At 38.2% G+C, this 18,864-nt stretch overlaps 1 long non-coding RNA gene across 1 annotated transcript; it reads right to left on the bottom strand.

Annotated features, from left to right (window-relative positions):
- Positions 1 to 11,503: 11,503 nt before the first annotated feature.
- On the bottom strand, positions 11,504 to 18,766 carry LOC139952627 (uncharacterized). The gene is made up of 6 exons (XR_011787905.1): positions 18,683 to 18,766; positions 16,452 to 16,576; positions 15,185 to 15,302; positions 13,865 to 13,994; positions 13,371 to 13,455; positions 11,504 to 11,861 (listed from the first exon to the last, which is right to left on the bottom strand). It is a non-coding gene; the product is annotated as an uncharacterized lncRNA (long non-coding RNA).
- Between the last annotated feature and the right edge of the window lie 98 nt (positions 18,767 to 18,864).

Here is an 18,864-nt window from a genome sequence, read left to right as displayed (position 1 = left end):
TGTGCAAGGCTATAGCCTTATAGTTTTATCAAATTTTGCTTGAAAATGTGTGCAAGGCTATAGCCTTATGGTTTTTATCAAATTTTGCCTAAAAATGTGGGCAAGGCTATAGCCTTAGGGTTTTATCAAATTTTGCTTGAAAATGGTTGCAAGGCTATAGCCTTATGGTTTTTGCCTGAAAATGTGTGCAAGGCTATAGCCTTATGGTTTTTGCCTGAAAATGTAGGCAGGGCTATAGCCTTATGGTTTTATCAAATTTTGCTTGAAAATGGTTGCAAGGCTATAGCCTTATGGTTTTCGCCTGAAAATGTAGGCAAGGCTATAGCCTTATGGTTTTATCAATTTTTGCTTGAAAATGGTTGCAAGGCTATAGTCAAGTAGGATTTGAAACTTTGCATGGTGGAGATAAGATATAGAAGAGTTTGCGGTAACACCATGTAATAACAATCTCTAAATGAGTTGGGGTGGTTCTGAAAAGAACCGTTGGGTTAACTCACCGGTTCTTTTCAGAACCACCCCAACTCATTTAGAGATTGTTATTACATGGTGTTACCGCAAACTCTTCTATATATATAAGGCTATAGTCCTTATGGTTTTATCAAATTTTGCTTGAAAATAGTTGCAAGGCTATAGCCTTATGGTTTTATCAAATTTTGCTTGAAAATTGTTGCAAGGCTATATTACCTTATGGTTTTATCAAATATTCCCTAAAAATGGTTGCAAGGCTATAGCCTTATGGTTTTTATCAAATTTTGCTTGAAAATGTGTGCAAGGCTATAGCCTTATGGTTTTATCAAATTTTGCTTGAAAATGGTTGCAAGGCTATAGCCTTATGGTTTTTTATCAAATATTGCCTAAAAATGGTTGCAAGGCTAAAGCCTTATGGTTTTATCAAATTTTGCTTGAAAATGGTTGCAAGGCTATAGCCTTATGGTTTTTGCCTGAAAATGTGGGCAAGGCTATAGCCTTATGGTTTTATCAAATTTTGCTTGAAAATGGTTGCAAGGCTATAGCCTTATGGTTTTTTATCAAATATTGCCTAAAAATGGTTGCAAGGCTATAGCCTTATGGTTTTATCAAATTTTGCTTGAAAATGGTTGCAAGGCTATAGCCTTATGGTTTTTGCCTGAAAATGTGGGCAAGGCTATAGCCTTATGGTTTTATCATATTTTGCTTGAAAATGGTTGCAAGGCTATATGGTTTTTTATCAAATATTGCCTAAAAATGGTTGCAAGGCTATAGCCTTATGGTTTTATCAAATTTTGCTTGAAAATGGTTGCAAGGCTATAGCCTATATGGTTTTATCAAATATTGCCTAAAAATGTGGGCAAGGCTATAGCCTTATGGTTTTATCAAATTTTGCTTGAAAATGGTTGCAAGGCTATAGCCGTATGGTTTTATCAAATTTTGCTTGAAAATGGTTGCAAGGCTATAGTCCTTATGGTTTTATCAAATTTTGCTTGAAAATGGTTGCAAGGCTATAGCCTTATGGTTTTTGCCTGAAAATGTAGGCAAGGCTATAGCCTTATGGTTTTATCAAATTTTGCTTGAAAATGGTTGCAAGGCTATAGCCTTATGGTTTTATCAAATTTTGCTTGAAAATGGTTGCAAGGCTATAGCCTTATGGTTTTCGCCTGAAAATGTAGGCAAGGCTATAGCCTTATGGTTTTATCAAATTTTGCTTGAAAATAGTTGCAAGGCTATAGCCTTATGGTTTTATCAAATTTTACTTGAAAATGGTTGCAAGGCTATAGCCTTATGGTTTTTATCAAATATTGCCTAAAAATGTGGGCAAGGCTATAGCCTTATGGTTTTATCAAATTTTGCTTGAAAATGGTTGCAAGGCTATAGCCTTATGGTTTTTATCAAATATTGCCTAAAAATGTGGGCAAGGCTATAGCCTTATGGTTTTATCAAATTTTACTTGAAAATGGTTGCAAGGCTATAGCCTTATGGTTTTTATCAAATATTGCCTAAAAATGTGGGCAAGGCTATAGCCTTATGGTTTTATCAAATTTTGCTTGAAAATGGTTGCAAGGCTATAGCCTTATGGTTTTTATCAAATATTGCCTAAAAATGTGGGCAAGGCTATAGCCTTATGGTTTCATCAAATTTTGCTTGAAAATGGTTGCAAGGCTATAGCCTTATGGTTTTATCAAATTTTGCTTGAAAATGGTTGCAAGGCTATAGTCCTTATGGTTTTATTAAATTTTGCTTGAAAATGGTTGCAAGGCCATTGGTTGTTTGGTTTTGTGTGTACGAAAATAAAGGCTGTTTTTAGGGGTGAATCAATTTAAGTTTTGGTTGCCCTAAAGTTGCAGACTAATATCTCATTATTACTTGAGTCGTCTACTTGGCCGCCATATTTGAACACAGTGCAGCAATGGGTGTGTATTTTTTTTCACCTAATTACATATGCGCAAAAATACTTGGCTAAAAGCGACTTTATACATACCCAACTGCATTGTAGTTCAACATGGTGGCCTGAGGGTCCATCTTAACCCGATGGAACCCACCCCCACACTGTAGGGGGGCTAACATTGGTCCTTACAGTGTGGGGGTGGGTTCCATCGGGATAAGATGGGCCTTCCATATTTGAATTGGGGGGGGGGGGGGGGTGGTGGTAGGGTTGATGCAAATAAAACACAAGTTACAAGAGAGTTCTGTTCAATTTTTTATTGAAAATTTTGGCCAAAAAAAAAGCAGAGTCGTGCAAACACCTGTGCCTGTCGGTGGACCCCCTCGGCCACCTGGAACTCGTGATGATCTAAAGGTCCAAAGTGCAATGGTTGATATGTTCTCTGTTCAGTGAAGTTCAATCAGATGCGCTACTAGTGGTTTGTAACAACGATGTACTGTCTTACAAATGTAACGAGCTAGACGCAATTTAGCGCTTTGTTTTAGACGCAGAAGTGCTGAGCAGAAAGTAGTTGTTGCTTGCTTAAATGAAATGGTGCCCTCAAGAGTGCTTAGGATTTCACCGATTGTGGTTTCGCAACCAAGCTGCACTGGTGGTGCCAAGAGGTGTCGACGCTTGTTCCAATGGGATCCTAACTCGACGGATGATGACAACTTCTATCCAGATGATGATGTGCTGGTTGGAGAAACAAATTCTGTAATGGGCAGCAATTTTGTTACCAATTGTGTGTAAAGCAAGTCGCCAAAATTCTTCGGAAAAGTGCTGACGTATTATCACAAACGTCACAACTTTTTCAACAGTTTGAGCATGATAAGTAGTGATGTTTTCTCACTGCATGTTTGCCAATATATGATACTGTAGATGACATTGGATCAATATAAATTCAACCATCCTTAAAAAAACAGACATTTGACCAAACACTTCAACAGGGCTGAGATTAATTGTGATAAATTCACCATACAAAGACAGTATGTGTCTTCACAAAACATGTCTGGTTGTACAGAACATGCAACACCAGGGCATGGTAATTTCACAAGTAAAACGAAGTGAAAGTGTAGAGAATACGCAACACCTGGGGAAGTATGGGTAATTCAATACACGTGGAAGTGTAGAGAATACGCAACACCATGCAAAGTATGGGTAATTCAAAACACGTGGAAGTGTAGAGAATACGCAAGACAAGGGGAACTATGGGTAATTCAAAACACATGTGGAAGTGTAGAGAATATGCACAAAGAGGGGAACGACAGTTGAAAGTGTAATGAATACGCAACACCGAGGAAAGTATGGGTAATTCACAACACAAGTGAAAGTGTAGAAAATACGCTACACCAACACCAGGGGAAATATGGGTAATTCACAACACAAGTGAAAGTGTAGTGAATACGCAGCACAAGAGGAAGTATGGGTAATTCAAAACACAGGTGAAAGTGTAGAGAATACGCAACACAAGGGAAGTATGGGTAATTCACAACACAAGTGAAAGTGTAGTGAATTCGCAACACAAGGGAAGTATGGGTAATTCACAACACAAGTGAAAGTGTAGTGAATACGCAACACAAGGGAAGTATGGGTAATTCACAACACAAGTGAAAGTGTAGAGAATACGCATCACAAGGGAAGTATGGGTAATTCACAACACAAGTGAAAGTGTAGTGAATACGCAGCACAAGAAGAAGTATGGGTAATTCACAACACAAGTGAAAGTGTAGTGAATTCGCAACACAAGGGAAGTATGGGTAATTCACAACACAAGTGAAAGTGTAGTGAATACGCAGCACAAGAAGAAGTATGGGTAATTTACAACACAAGTGAAAGTGTAGTGAATTCGCAACACAAGGGAAGTATGGGTAATTCACAACACAAGTGAAAGTGTAGTGAATACGCAACACAAGGGAAGTATGGGTAATTCACAACACAAGTGAAAGTGTAGTGAATTCGCAACACAAGGGAAGTATGGGTAATTCACAACACAAGTGAAAGTGTAGTGAATACGCAACACAAGGGAAGTATGGGTAATTCACAACACAAGTGAAAGTGTAGTGAATTCGCAACACAAGTGAAGTATGGGTAATTCACAACACAAGTGAAAGTGTAGTGAATACGCAGCACAAGAGGAAGTATGGGTAATTCAAAACACAGGTGGAAGTGTAGAGAATACGCAACACAAGGGAAGTATGGGTAATTCACAACACAAGTGAAAGTGTAGTGAATTCGCAACACAAGTGAAGAATGGGTAATTCACAACACAAGTGAAAGTGTAGTGAATTCGCAACACAAGGGAAGTATGGGTAATTCACAACACAAGTGAAAGTGTAGTGAATACGCAACACAAGGGAAGTATGGGTAATTCACAACACAAGTGAAAGTGTAGTGAATTCGCAACACAAGTGAAGTATGGGTAATTCACAACACAAGTGAAAGTGTAGTGAATACGCAGCACAAGAGGAAGTATGGGTAATTCAAAACACAGGTGGAAGTGTAGAGAATACGCAACACAAGGGAAGTATGGGTAATTCACAACACAAGTGAAAGTGTAGTGAATTCGCAACACAAGTGAAGTATGGGTAATTCACAACACAAGTGAAAGTGTAGTGAATCATAGCACAAGAGGAAGTATGGGTAATTCAAAACACAGGTGGAAGTGTAGAGAATACGCAACACAAGGGAAGTATGGGTAATTCACAACACAAGTGAAAGTGTAGTGAATACGCAACACAAGGGAAGTATGGGTAATTCACAACACAAGTGAAAGTGTAGTGAATTCGCAACACCAGTGAAGTATGGGTAATTCACAACACAAGTGAAAGTGTAGTGAATACGCAGCACAAGAGGAAGTATGGGTAATTCAAAACACATGTGGAAGTGTAGAGAATACACAACACCAAGGGAAGTATGGGTAAGTCACAACACAAGTGGAAGTGTAGAGAATACGCATCACCAAGGGAAGTATGGGCATAATTCACAACACAGTTGAAAGTGTAGAGAATACGCAGGATAAGGGGAAGTATGGGTAATTCAAAGCACAAGTGAAAATGTAGTGAATACGCATCACCAAGGGAAGTATGGGCATAATTCACAACACAGTCGAAAGTGTAGAGAATACGCAGGATAAGGGGAAGTATGGGTAATTCAAAGCACAAGTGAAAGTGTAGAGAACAAGCAAGACCAGGGGAAGTATTGGTAATTCAAAACACATGTAATAGTGAATTGAATAGGCAAGACCAGGGGAAGTATGGGTATTTCATAACACAGTTGGAAGTGTACAGAATACGCAAAACCAGGGGAAGTATGTTTAATTCAAAACACATGTGAAAGTGAATTGAATACGCAACACCAGGGGAAAGATGGGTTATTCAAATTACATGTGAAAGTGTAGAGAATGCGCGACACCAGGGGAAGTATGGGTAATTCAAAACACAGTTGGAAGTGTTCAGAATACGCAACACAAGGGAAGTATGTTTAATTCAAAACACATGTGAAAGTGAATTGAATACGCAACACCAGGGGAAAGATGGGTTATTCAAATTACATGTGAAAGTGTAGAGAATGCGCGACACCAGGGGAAGTATGGGTAATTCAAAACACAGTTGGAAGTGTTCAGAATACGCAACACAAGGGAAGTATGTTTAATTCAAAACACATGTGAAAGTGAATTGAATATGCAACACCAGGGGAAGTATGGGTAATTTAAATTACATGTGAAAGTGTAGAGAATACAGGACACCAGGGGAAGTATGGGTAATTCAAAACACATGTGAAAGTGTCCAGAATCCGCAAGATAAGGGGAAGTATGGGTAATTCAAAACACAGGTGAAAGTGTAAAGAATACGCAATTCCAGGGGAAGTATGTATAATTCAAAACACATGTGAAACGGAATTGAATACGCAACACCAGGGGAAGTATGGGTAATTCAAAACACATGTGAAAGTGTCCAGAATCCCGCAGGATAAGGGGAAATATGGGTAATTCAAAACACAGGTGAAAGTGTAAAGAATACGCAACACCAGGGGTAGTATGGGTAATTCAATACACAGTTGGAAGTGTACAGAATACGCAACACCAGGGGAAGTATGGGTAATTCAAAACACAGGTGAAAGTGTAAAGAATACGCAACACCAGGGGAAGTATGTTTAATTCAAAACACATGTGAAAGTGTAGAGAATATGCAGGATAAGGGAAGGTATGGGTAATTCAAAACACAGGTGAAAGTGTAAAGAATACGCAAGACCAGGGGAAGTATGGGTAATTCAAAACACAGTTGGAAGTGTACAGAATACGCAACACCAGGGGAAGTATGGGTAATTCAAAACACAGGTGAAAGTGTAAAGAATACGCAAGACCAGGGGAAGTATGGGTAATTCAAAACACAGTTGGAAGTGTAGAGAATACGCAACACCAGGGGAAGTATGGGTAATTCAAAACACAGGTGAAAGTGTAAAGAATACGCAAGACCAGGGGAAGTATGGGTAATTCAAAACACAGTTGGAACTGTAGAGAATACGCAACAGCAGGGGTAGTACAATGTATGGGTGTTTCAAAACACAATTGAAAGTGTATAGAATACACAACACCAGGGGAGTTATGGGTAATTGAAAACACATGTGAAAGTTTTCAGAATATGCAACCCTTGACCTCTTCTTAAAACCAACCAATTCGAATGATAGGAATCCAATGTCATCTTTGGTATCAAAAGGCAATAAAAAGGGTGTTCTTACTAGATATTTTGATGTAAAGTTGCATGACCAAACAGAACATGTTTCACCAGCCATCATATCATCAACTGAATAGAAGTCCTCACCATCCACCAAGTCCAGATTCCATTGGCTCAAGCGAAGACATCTTTTCGCACCTTTGTTGATCTAAAACGATCCCCAGCACAAACCTGTTTACTAGAGAACAAAAGAGTGACGTGACCAACAAAAGGCTAAATGATAAGGGGCCCTCATCCCGACGTCTTGAGAGATCTTGCCGAACCAAACGTTTTAGGGACCAACCACTACTTTCCAGCTCGAAATGCGCTAGTATGTATGCATCCAAAAATAGCTTCGCTCTAGCTCATCAAATTTGTAAGGCGGTACACCAGTGAAACAAAACACTAGTGGTGCATCTAATTGAACTTCAGTGAACAGAGAACATACCTTCCATTGCACCCAGACCAACAAGACCAACACTTGTTCCAGGCAGCCGAGGGGGTCCACCAACAGGCACAGGTGTTTGCACAACTCTGCGAGTTTTTCATGGGTTTGGATGAGGCCCTAACATACATGAAAAACTCACCCGAATGAGCTGCTCCTACACAATGAGTCCAAAAGATATTTCTGTGGTTTTACCTTGACCTCTGAAAAATATTCTCAATATCTTTCAGAGCTAAAACCTTAATGAAAAAAAGTACAAGTAAGGGAATTGTATTATTGTATTTGATAGAAATTTCCATATCTCTGCAAGATACCGAGACTTCCATACCTTTGCTCAATTTATGACAAACATTAGTAACTTCACTCATAAGAAAATTCAATACTTTTTGAAAATACTAACTGAGATTTAACCAAACAAAAAGGAAATGAGTTTTATCTGTAAATCTTTGATAGAAATGTCCATATCTCTGCAAGATACTTAGATTTCCATAATTTCGTTTTTATGTTTGCCCAATTTCTGAAATACTGACTTTGCTTGCGAGAAAAATCATTATTTTACTTAAAACAACTCTTTTTCATGGTCTCATTCTTTTGTAGGAGCAACTCGTACATTTAAACTAACTACATTAAAATAACTACACAAAGACATATGATTCAGAAAGGACGGTTGGGGTTTTCTCTTCAACTCTTTGCATCTAAAATTCCTGCAACCATTTGTTTGAAATTTCTCTAAACAGTTTCAATTAGAGTGCTCTCTGACTGGTAAAACTGTTTCCCAAGAAGACAATCAGAGTGCCCTGATTATTCGCAAAGGAATGTATCGTTATATTGATAAAAAAATAAATTGAAATTTATCTGAACAGTTTCAATATCTGACTAGTAAAACTGATTCCCAAGAAGAGAATCAGAGTGCCCTGATTATCTGCAAGGGAAGATGTTTTCATTTGTTTTGTAAGGATTTTTGTTAGTTTTTCATGTATGAATTAATTGAAATCTGAATCATACATCTTTAGTGCAGATAAGGGATGGATCTTGGGACAAAAGGGGCATTTAAACTTATTCACCACACAGGGAGAAGTGTGGATGAATCTAACCAGAAGTCAAAGTGGTTATTTCACCATACAAAGGGTAGTATGGATATTTCACCACACAAGGGTTGACTGGTTCACAAGTATGGGTAGTTCACAGCACAAGGAGAAGTGTCGTTTACCACAGTGTAAGGAATAGGTTGATCACCACACAAGGAACAGTGTAAGCAATTCACCACTCAGGGGAAAGGGTCATTAATCACAGAGTAAAGAATGGGTAGATCACCAGACAAGATTATTGGCACACCCCTGGGACATAGACTAATGTACAGATACTAACTATGAGCTATCTATCATATATTAAGTCATATTAACTTGGCGCCTAATTTATGCCCTTTATGGACGTGAAAAGGGTAACTATTTCAGTATGGGTAGATCACCACACAAAGGAAGTGAGTAGATCACAACATAAGTAAAGGGGAGAGAATACACCACACAAGGATAAGTATGGGCAATTCAAAACACATGTGAAAATGTTGAGAATACGCAACACCAGGGGGATGGGTATAACTCGCAACACAGCTGAAAGTGTAGTGAATACACAACACAAGGGGCGGGGGGGGGGGGGGGGGGGGGTGTATGGGTCATTCACCACACAGTTGTAGTGTAGAGAATACGCAACACCAATGGAGGTATGGGTAATTCAAACCACATGTGAAAGTTCAGAGCATACGCAAGACTAGGGGAAGTATGGGTAGTTCACAACACAGTTGAAAGTGTAGAGAATACGCAATACCAATGGAAGTAAGGGTAATTCAAACCACATGTGAAAGTTCAGAGAATACGCAAGACCAGGGGAAGTATGGGTTATTCAAAACACAGTTGAAAGTGTAGAGAATACGCAATACCAATGGAAGTATGGGTAGTTCACAACACAGTTGAAAGTGTAGAGAATACGCACCACCAGTGGGAGTATGGGTAATTCACAACACAGTTGAAAGTGTATGGAATACACAACACCAGAGAAAGTATGGGTAATTCATAACACAGGTGAAAGTGTAGAGAATATGCAACACCACGGGGAGTATGGGTAATTCACCACACAGTTGAAAGTGTAGAGAATACGCAACACCAATGGAGGTATGGGTAATTCAAACCACATGTGAAAGTTCAGAGCATACGCAAGACTAGGGGAAGTATGGGTTATTCAAAACACAGTTTAAAGTGTAAAGAATCTGCATTACCAGGGGACGTATGGGTAATTTAAAATACATGTGAAGTGTAGAGAATACGCAACACCAGTGAAAGTGTGGGTAGTTCACAACACAGTTGAAAGTGTATGGAATACACAACACCAGGGGAAGTATGGGTGTTTCATAACACAGGTGAAAGTGTAGAGAATATGCAACACCACGGGGAGTATGGGTAATTCACCACACAGTTGAAAGTGTAGAGAATACGCAACACTAGGGGAAGTATGGGTAATTCACCACATGTAGAACATTAATGAAATGTTTACTCATCTACAACAATACCAATTAAATACACCTTAGATGAAGTGTCAAATTTTCTTTGACACTAACGGACCTATTTAGGCACTAAAGTGCCATCTATTTCAGATATGCGAATCTGTATTTTTTGAAAAAAAAAAAAAAAAAAAAAAATGGTATTTCCAGAAACAGGCACAGCAAGGTTTTGTACTGTTTTGTTTTTCTTTGAAACCAAATGACACTAAAGTGTCACCTATTTCAGACATGCAACTCCTAATTTTATTGCAAAACATTTTACATTTCCAGAAACAGGCACAGCAAGATTTGTACTGTGTTTTTTAATTTTCAATGGCAGAGATAACCAAAACCATAAAATCAGCTGACCAGCTGAAGAGTTGCATGGCTGCTATTGCTGATGTATGAGATGGGCGAAAACCTCCCTAAAAGGAGGGAAAATTCCCATGCCGGCTCCACTAAATGGCAACCAAGTTTGTCAACTCCATACATCAGCACACCTAAATTGAACAGCCTAAATGAAAAGTGATAGATACATAACTACATACAACTAAGCCTTTGACATACCGATTTGTAATTTTGATTTGAATGACTCACCACAGGTAAATTACCACACAAGGAAAGTATGAATGATTCACCATGGGTAAACGTAGGTAGATCACCACACAAGGAAAGTATGAATGATTCACCATGGGTAAATATAGGTAGACCAACACACAATGAAAGTATAAATGATTCACCATGGGTAACTATAGGTAGATCACCACACAAGGAAAGTATGAATGATTCACCATGGGTAAGTATAGGTAGATCACCACACAAGGAAAGTATGAATGATTCACCATGGGTAAGTATAGGTAGATCACCACACAAGGAAAGTATGAATGATTCACCATGGGTAAGTATAGGTAGATCACCACACAAGGAAAGTATGAATGATTCACCATGGGTAAGTATAGGTAGATCACCACACAATGAAAGTATGAATGATTCACCATGGGTAACTATAGGTAGATCACCACACAAGGAAAGTATGAATGATTCACCATGGGTAAGTATAGGTAGATCACCACACAAGGAAAGTATGAATGATTCACCATGGGTAAGTATAGGTAGATCACCGCACAAGGAAAGTATGAATGATTCACCATGGGTAAGTATAGGTAGATCACCACACAAGGAAAGTATGAATGATTCACCATGGGTAAGTATAGGTAGATCACCGCACAAGGAAAGTATGAATGATTCACCATGGGTAAGTATAGGTTGATCACCACACAAGGAAAGTACGAATGATTCATCATGGGTAAGTATAGGTAGATCACCACACAAGGAAAGTATGAATGATTCACCATGGGTAAGTATAGGTTGATCACCACACAAGGAAAGTATGAATGATTCACCATGGGTAAGTATAGGTTGATCACCACACAAGGAAAGTACGAATGATTCACCATGGGTAAGTATAGGTAGATCACCACACAAGGAAAGTATGAATGATTCACCATGGGTAAGTATAGGTTGATCACCACACAAGGAACGTATGAATGATTAACCACTCAGGATGTGCACATATTAATCTTGCAGACAATGATGCTCTTTCAAGAAAAGCCTTCATTATCTTGGTGATATTAGATAAAACCTGAAGATCCATCCCGTCTAAAAGTAGCTATAAATTTAGAGTTACAAACACTTCGAAAAAGGCATCTCCACTGGTGATGGACTGTAACTTAAATGGAGATCCGACACTCCCTGTCTGGATAAGTTGATCTGTAGAGGATGAAAGAAAGAAAGAAAAGAGAAACAATAATAATGACAGTAAAGAAAACCTTTACATAAGTCATACAACATACATCTGAAGAAAAAAGATGGGGGGGAGGTGGTTTGGTTATCCAAAATAGAAAACTGTTTAAAACATCCCTTAAACTTTCTACAAACAAATTATAAAGACAGCAACAATAAAATTCACACGTGAAAGTTTCAGTTTAATACAGTTTCTACTTGCTGGGAAAACAGCCAAACAGTGTTTCACATGAAGGTCGAATCCTACAACCTTTTGAGAAGTGACAGCAAGTACGAATCGCAACTCTGGCCAAAGCATTCACCAATGTACACCAACCCTCCAAAATCTGAGAGACGATTCATGCATGAATTGTTTTTCAGATTCAAATGCTTTTCGGGTGAAAATTTATTCATATCCTCTGAAGGGAGTCTCTTCTCAAAATAGTTAATATTGCAGTGTTTTATACCCTGTAAGTTTCCAATTTCCCTACCATTAACACTATGACAGTGATTTTGTGCAAGCTTTTGGCGTAACATTTGGGCCCAATTTCATAAAGTTCAAGCAGAAAAAAGTAGAATATAATGATCCACACAATAACCTCAAACCGAGTGGTATTTGTTTTACTTTGTGAGCTAACACGGGCGGCCATTTTGTGGTGTCAACAAATTTGACTCCATTTATTGGCGTGCCGTGTTCTTGATGAATAACGAAAACAGTGCAATTTCGAGGATTATTTGTGTGGATCCTCATATTCTTCAATTCAAACATCTTTCTAATCATCATTACATACAAACACTTTCAAACGCTTTTCGTAGACCAACTCGTCAAATCCAAGGCAACTATTCTCTTTAAACAACAACCAAAAGTCAAACATGTTTCTGGTCATGGTCTCTTAGTAAGTCTCTCCTTGCTACAGGACTGAGGTAGCATGTCTACCCAAAGTTATTTTCAAATTCAAAATTATGCCTTCAGAGTTTTTGTAACTCAGCGATGTACATCAAGGCAAGCAACTGCATTTTAGCTGGGAAATTAGTTTCAAATTCAAAATTATGCCTTCAGAGTTTGACACACTCCTTAAGTTTTTTATGAATTTAAAGACACTGGACCTAATTGATAATTGTCAAAGAACAGTCTTCTCGCTTGGTGTATCCCAACATATGCACTAAATTGAACTTGTAAATTTGAACTTGTCGAAGTTGGGAGATAATAATGAAAGAAAAAAATACTCTTGTAACACAAAGTTGTGTGCTTCCAGATGCTTGATTACGAGACCTCAAAATCAAATTTTGAGGTCTTGAAATCAAATTAAAATATTTGGGTAGAAAGTTACCTCTTTCTCAAAAACCACGCTACTTTAGAGGGAGTCGCTTCTCACAATGTTTTATACTATCAACAGCTCTCCATTGATCGTTAACAAGAATGTTTTTATGCCAACCATGATTACCAAAAGTGTCCATTGTCTTTTAACCTTTCTGATACAGAGAAATGTATCCTACCTTCAAAGTTGATTGACTTGCCACGGTACCTTCAAAGTTGATTGAATTGCCACGGTAGATTGTTGCCAACATCAAATGAGGAACCCTGTAGATAAAAGAATAAATGAAGAAAAAAAGGTTGAACATGTTGTCTAAAATATCAATGCAAATCTCAAAACATCAAAGCATTTTAGGACCTTTGGGTTTAAACATAAAATGCTATATAATTTGTGTTTGAAACAAAATAAAAGTACACACTAAGTGTACCAAACCCATTTCAAAAGACAGAAAATACTGTTCTCTGTGAAACTTGTAATGCACATGAAGGTGTTTTTTTCTACATCAAGATGCAGTGAATGAACACTTGCATTCTAGAGCAGTGTCTTACCAACTAGACTACCGAGATTGCCCGGTATCTAGAGGCAGTTCGAATTTGATGCTTTGGCAGCAGCAACAATATATAATAGATGTTCAATTTGCATCGGGGATAAAGAATATTAACTTTGGTTTTTTACCCTTTGAAGTCGGTCAAGTTGTCCCAATGCTGGCTTCATCCTTCACAGATTTGCTGGTAACTCCGCTGACATGTTTATTGGTCCGCCTCTATGAACAAAGATCTGACACTCTGCATCTGGATTACTTGATCTGTAGAAGATGACAAAAAGTAATTTGAATTTTGTTTAACATTTTATTAAGAATTTCTATCATTAAAGTAAGGGAACGATTTCATCCAGGAATTTTGCACAGCCAACTGTGTGGACTTAACATGTTAATTACACACTGAAGGTTACATGCATAATATTTTGTCTTTGGAAGTAGGAAAATGTTATCAAGTAAAAAGCCTGGCCATTATGTGCACTCTAATAGACTTCTTAAAGGTCTTGTTAAAAAAAAAACGTTTTGGACTCCCCCTCCCCAAAGTACAACCAAAAATGAAAACAAAGTAATAAATTCATCATTAAACTTGGGCGATATCGATTTATTTTATTCACGATATATCGCCGACAATATATCGCGATATTCGATAATTTGACATCAACAGTCTTCAAACACCAAGTAAAAGTTGTAGAAGAGACAGTCTTAGCATAAGAGAGGTGTTCTAATGACCTATTCTTCTGGTATTACTCCAAACCAATGGGGTGCAAGATGTCTAAAGCTTGCAAATACATCGCGATATTTAATCGTCATCGCGGTATATCGCGATTATCGCAATATATCGCGATATATTGCGATATATCGATTAAAACCAAATCCATCCGATATCGAAATCGTTTCCAAATCGATATCACGATATTCGATAATATCGTGATATCGCCCAAGCTTATACGTCATGCCTGAGCAGCAAATGGTGATTTTTGTTGAGCAACTGAGATATTTTGAGTAGCATTTCGCTGTACTATACAAGGGTCTCATTCCGTACACCCATGAAACTTTCTCTTAACCATCAGGTTGATCAACTTGAACTGAATGGTGCCAAACTTTGTAAAAAGCATTAGCCCCCAAAATCCACCAAAAACTGGAGCTCTTTAACCAAGGATTAGTGTATCCTTCACATAACTCAAAATTTGTCTTCACTTTGAATTTAAAAGTGACTTTATTTTGTCAATTACTCAGCTTCATGTATTGTTGATGTTTTCATATGGGGAAATTGGACGTATACAAACTTAGTTCAACAGCAAGCAATACATGAATAAATTAGTTTGTGGATTCACAAAATGACATTGAAAAACTTTTTTCTCAAATGGTTTCAAATGCTCTTAATAGACCAACTCGCCCGATCCAAGGCAACGGGTCCCTTTGAATGCTTTGCTTATAGACAGTAGTCTAAATCGTACCTGTAATCATGACGTTGATTGAGTAGTCAAAGCAGATTGCTGGAGAGTCAAGACTTCAACATCTCAGTGTGACAGCCACCGTGACTGAAGATCTGACGCTCTGTACGCATAAGTTGATCTGTAGAAGTTGACAAAAACATGTAGAAATTAGTACAAATTTAAACATTCAGTGAGTGAGCTGAAAACAAATGGCGAATTTTCAAAGACAGAAATCCGCCAAAATGCGTTGAATATTATCCCCTACTCCCCCGAGGAATTGTTGTCACAGGGATCGGTTATGTTCCCTGTTAAGGACTGACTGAACTTTTGCCAATCAATTAGCCACTTATAAAAATATTGTAAAAAGGGGACATAAAAGTGATGTAAAATCTGCAATTATTGATACAGCTGTACCAGAAATGTCTGCACCACACATATCGCTAAGAAAAAAGCGGAAAATAATAAGGTGTTTATGCCGCACGATTTTTGGTCATTAGCAGGCACTTTTCGCGTAAATCATAGCGTATTGAACTTGCCGGTATAGGTACATGTATGCATAAGTAGTGGCTCTACAGGTAAAGTAGAGCAACACAGACTTGTTGATACAAAAAACAAATTAGATAGGAAACATGCTTTATATTCTAGGTGTAACAACATTAGCCAATGCTAGAATTTTTTTAAACCAAATAGTATGGAAATATTGACTGCTATGAGGGGCACAGTTAAAATTATAGACCCAAGGTGATGTCAAAACCATGACTATGCCCGAAGCGAAACTGAGGGCATAGCCATTGTTTCGACATCACCGAGGGCCTATAATTTAACTGTTCCCCGATTATTAAGCAGTCAATATTTCTTTTATATACCGAATAAAGATTCTTCCTATCAACAACACTCTGACTATACGGTGAAATGTCGTCTGCGAAGAAAGGTCACGTCGTGAGACGGAACGCTAGTCGTACATCATACAAATCAAAGTTGCGTCATTTTCAGAGCAGGCATATGCCCCGGGCATAGTCACTATGACGTCATCTTGGTAGAAGAAGGGGGCATAGCTATTTCCATGACTCCATTTTCAACCAATCAGACTAAAGGATTCTATACATGAGGTATATAATAATGATTATGTCTATTACACCGATCCCGGCGCAAGTGTTGAGCACCGCCCGTCGTTGCTGCGGTGTCTTCAGTGCCTAGATTATGCAAAAAGACACTGCAGCTCATAAGTTATTCTGAATTGAGGTTGCTACCAATTTTGCTTTGTCGGATTCGTCTATACCTTTCTTACCTTTTGCAGATCCCAGTTGGATAGTGCAGGGGTAGCCTCAAAAGGCTACGAGCCGAGGTTAAATTAGTTTCAGTGTTCATGCTAAAGAAAAACACTACCCTCCTGATGGGGTTGGTCGGAAATGACTGTTGGAGAAAAAAGAAGGAAACAGCAAGTTAAAATAATGTTGTTGCAATCTAGGTAAATCAAAATATTATGTTTAAAAATAATCAAGTGAGGTTTGCAGAGACACTATGATCAACACGCCGGTCACGGGATGGAAATTATAAAAGTGAAGTGATTTGTAGATGGCTAACTGCAAGCTTAGATCTTTTTTATTTTAAACAACGTCAACGTTACGTCTGCAACTTGTTTGTCACCATCAAACAAAAAAACACATTATGTACACCCCGCCCCCCACGACACCAGTTTATTTAGTGTTTGTTTATGCGGTACACCATCTACTAACAATTTCCCAAGAAAAATGAGCTTTAATCAGATTCAAATTAAAATGTTTCATTCGCCATTATTAAATACTCTGGAAAGTAGTATGTAATTTCTTTGATTCAGGCACAACTGTTGGATTATTGATCATCAGTGTTTAGAAACAGTAATAACAAGTGTTATTTAACGCGCTTTTGGACCTGACCCTCACGGATTTAAATGAATTTCGGTGTGCTGATTGGACTCCCTGAAAAATTCCCAAATCCCAAATTTTATGTAATTCAGATCATTATTTGGGAAGACACATCTTAACAAACCTTTGACTAATTAGCATGACCTGCTGTGTTTGGACAATCAAATCATCAACAGTAAAGCACCTACAGAGATAACATCATTTTGAAGCTCTTAAGATGTCCCACATTTGAAAACCGAAAATTAAAAAAATTCCCAGTACCACCGAAAATACGCAAAAATTTGACTTTGACCTTGATATGCGAAAATGAGTTATTTTCACAATGCCTAATTTTTTTTTAATGCAAGTTTAAAGGAACACGTTGCCTTGGATCGGACGAGTTGGTCAAAACAAAAGCGTTTGTAACCGTTTTTTATATAATGCATATGGTTGGAAAGATGTTTTAAAAGTAGAATACAATGATCCACACAAGTTTGCCCCGAAATTGCGTGGTTTTCCTTCTACTGTGCGAACTAACACGGTCGGCCATTTATGGGAGTCAAAATTTTGACCCCTATAAATGGCCGACGTGTTAGTCGACAAGGTAAAGGGAAAACCACGCAATTTCGAGGCATGTTTGTGTGGATCATTGTATTCTACTTTTACAACATCTTTCCAGCCATATGCATTTAATAAAAAACGGTAACAAACGCTTTCCAAAGACCAACTCGACCGATCCAAGGCAATGTGTTCCTTTAAGATGTAAGCAACAATATTCTAAAAAATTGTGATGGGCACTCTTACAGTTTTTTTGTTATGATTTTTTTTTAAATTGGCTAGTTGTCTTTATGGAAAAAAAAAAATCTAAGCAACAAAGCCGACTGCCGCCATCGTGTATTTTCACATGGCTTCTTGGAACAGCTGTACATAGTAACATAATATGGGCAGGCAACGCTTTCCTGCACGTGTTTATTTTTTCCCCAGGACAGATGAGGCCACATAGCATGCACCCATTATTATATGGTAAGTGGCCACATCTGTCCTGGGAAAAAAATATGCTTCCTACACATGGAACAGTCTTGGCACTAGACATCAATGCACGGTACCGCATCGTATACTATGTTCAGCGCATTGTCATGTTTGTGTAAATTGCTTGTGACTAATCCATCTGCATAGTATTTGGTTGAATCAAGTTGACGCCGATTTAACTGCAAAAAGTAGACTGCCAGTTAGCCCAGGTTGGACTCCCCAGTTGCAGGCAGCAACTATTATAAAAAAAATCCTAAAAAAATAGAAAGAATAAATTATTTAAAAAAGTTAACAATAATAAGCCAGGCATGACAGAGGTCCACCATTAACACTGAAAAGCACAAATGTTAACTGTATGGATTGAAAGGAAAAAGTAAACAATAATGTTGTTTAGCTCCGCCCCTGTTCACAACCAACTCCCCCCCCCCCCCCCCCCCCGCCCCACAATGCATCAACACATGTGACATGGTGCCATTTCGGAGAGAAAAAACCTTCAGACTGGCCGTAATTTTCGGGGGGAAAAAAACGTATAAAAATTGATGCGTTTAAATCCCCCTTTGCACCAGTATGTTCTATAAGAGTGTTTTATCAGAAATATAATACTTACATGTTAATTTGTAACATAATTACTGCAATTTCGGTGATTTTTCTAGAAGCAGTGTGTGATTAGCTTGTTGAGGACAACTTCATTTTTCGAAATTTCCACCACGTTGCCTGCGCGCGCATACACACATCCTACACCGCACAGGCTAGGCGTGACGGACGTGAGCGTAATCAGCCATAAATCAG

Source organism: Asterias amurensis, chromosome 20 (genome assembly GCF_032118995.1).
Source record: "Asterias amurensis chromosome 20, ASM3211899v1".
NCBI lineage: Eukaryota > Metazoa > Echinodermata > Asteroidea > Forcipulatida > Asteriidae > Asterias > Asterias amurensis.
The sequence above is the reverse complement of the archived record's forward strand: the minus strand, read 5'-3'. Positions and strand labels throughout refer to the sequence as shown.